At 52.2% G+C, this 2500-nt stretch overlaps 1 protein-coding gene across 8 annotated transcripts in view; it reads left to right on the top strand.

The window, feature by feature from the left end:
• Positions 1–2500, top strand: part of LOC143301638 (uncharacterized) — a 171570-nt gene that overhangs the window by 44903 nt on the left and 124167 nt on the right. The gene's annotated exons all lie outside the window — the stretch shown is intronic.

The raw sequence follows: 2500 nt of genomic DNA, 5'->3' as shown, positions 1-2500 counted from the left end.
GAGTAGGCTTCGAGGTGTGTGTGTTTTATTTTGTTTTGGTTTTTTTTGGTTTTTTCTCATGTTTTAATTTCTGTGGGATGGGGGTCGGGGTGGTGATAGAGAGAGGTGAATGGATGAATGAAGAAGTGAATTGATTAAAATGAATATTAAAGGAATAAATGGACGATTCACTACACTCCCGAGGTGACCGACCACCTATACCCCAATCACTGGGGTTATGAAGAGGTTCCTTTCCCATGGTCTTTTTTTGTAGATAAACGAATGAGTGAACGAATAAACAGATAAAATATATATATATCGAAAACGTCCAGGCTTGTCATGTTCTACATGGCCTAACCTCGTGACGACAAAGGCCAGTGGAACTGGGGTTATATAACGCCTGTAGAACTCCTTAACTCTTTCCATACGAACGGCGAAAGAGACGACGTTAACAGCGTTTCACCCCAATTACCATCATCAAAATATTGCAAGCGAAAGGCTCTTATACTGAAGACGTGAATGTTGACAAAGAATACCACAATTCTAACGACGGAAGCTAAAGATTGGGTCATTCAGACACCCACTGGACATCCGAGGGGTCTGTGTAGAGGAAAAGAGAGGACTGGCCGTACTGAGTGAGTTGAAACTCGACATAACCTTATAATTAATGATAATAAAGGAAAACATTGTTTAACGTGAAAGACTGAAATAATAGCATTGCAGAAACAGGGTAAAATGATGAAATAATAATTGTAAAAAAGATGAACAAAATGATGAATAGTGTCACACAGAAAACAGAACTGAAAAACTATATATAAGTTCCTTCTTCTTTTTTCTTTTTTTTTTTAAATAGTAATGCGAAACATGAACAATGACACGCGTGAATGAGAAAATAAGTGAAGGGGGACCAGGGAATTACAAGAACATGAGGGTGAACGGAGAGGGGTGAATTTGAGTCGGAGAGGTGAGGGTGGGGGGGGGGTAAGGGGTCTTGAGGGGAGGGCGGGGGCGGGCGATGACAAAGAGAGAAAAGCTGCCGGTATGTATATATAGTAAAGGGGGACACGTAAGCGATGTGAGACATCACAGGCCACAGGCCACAGGGAGTGCTGTTTCCTGGCAGAGGATAACGCAGAAAGATGCATGGGGCCATTCACCGTGCTGAATATGCACCACAAGTATCAGTGTTGCATTAACACACACACACACACACACACACACACACACACACACACAAGAGAGAGAGAGAATCTGTGTCTGTGTGAGGCAGACAGGCCGGCAGAATGACCAAATTTAAGTAACTGTTACTGTCTAGTAGTCCTACACCAAAGCGGCGAGAAGACAACTAACACGGTCTGTTCTTGTCGCTGGTTTATTCAATGTTTGTTACAGATTGTTTAAACGCTTACCACATATTGACTTCAGCAATGTATTAACTTTGTGGTACCAAAGAACAACATCTTCTTGGTTACTGACTTCAGTAGTTCATTAACATTGCGGCACATCTTTTAAAGTGTAATATATCGCGCTTTAAACATTTCTCCTCGTCCTTATATAAATAAAAAAAAAAAGATAGTGAACACAATTCTGGGGGGTTGACTGCTCAAGAGTGCTGACTTTCGTCAAGGTGTGACCAGCGCGCTGGGTTTTATGAGTAGGTCAGGCATATGTCCATCACTCCTCCCCTTTCCTCTCCCCCCTCCCCTCCCTTTTCCACTTGCCCTCCCCGCCCCTTTCCACTTCCCCCTCCACGCCCCTTTCCACTTCCCCCTCCCCGCCCCTCCCCGCCCCTTTCCACTTCCCCCTCCCCGTCCCTCCCCTTTCCACTTCCCCCTCCCCGCCCCTTTCCACTTCCCCCTCCCCGTCCCTCCCCTTTCCACTCCCCCTCCCCGCCCCTTTCCACTTCCCCCTCCCCCTCCCCTTTCCACTTCCCCCTCCCTCGCCCCTCCCCGCCCCTTTCCACTTCCCCTCCCCGCCCCTCCCCTCCCTTTCTCTCCCCCCTCCCCTCCCCCTCCCCTCCCCTCCCTTTCCTCTCCCCCCCCCCGCCCCTCCCCTCCCTTTCCTTCCCCCTCCCCGCCCCTCCCCTCTTTCCTATCCCCGCCCTCTCCCCTCCCTTTCCTCTCCCTCCCTCCCCCCCCTCCCCGCCCTTTCCACTTCCCCCTCCCCGCCCCTCCCCTCCCTTTCCTCTCCCCCCTCCCCGCCCCTCCCCTCCCTTTCCTCTTCCCCCTCACCGCCCCTCCCCTCCCTTTCCTCCCCGCCCCTCCCCTCCCTTTCCTCTTCCCCCTCACCGCCCCTCCCCTCCCTTTCCTCCCCGCCCCTCCCCGCCCTTTCCTCTCCCCCCTCCCCGCCCCTCCCCTCCCTTTCCTCCCCGCCCCTCCCCTCCCCTTTCCTCTCCCCCCTCCCCGCCCCTCCCCGCCCTTTCCACTTCCCCCTCCCCGCCCCTCCCCTCCCTTTCCTCTCCCCCCTCCCCGCCCCTCCCTCCCTTTCCTCTCCCCCCTCACCGCCCCTCCCCTCCCTTTCC

This window comes from Babylonia areolata, chromosome 2 (genome assembly GCF_041734735.1).
Source record: "Babylonia areolata isolate BAREFJ2019XMU chromosome 2, ASM4173473v1, whole genome shotgun sequence".
NCBI lineage: Eukaryota > Metazoa > Mollusca > Gastropoda > Neogastropoda > Buccinidae > Babylonia > Babylonia areolata.
The sequence above is the reverse complement of the archived record's forward strand: the minus strand, read 5'-3'. Positions and strand labels throughout refer to the sequence as shown.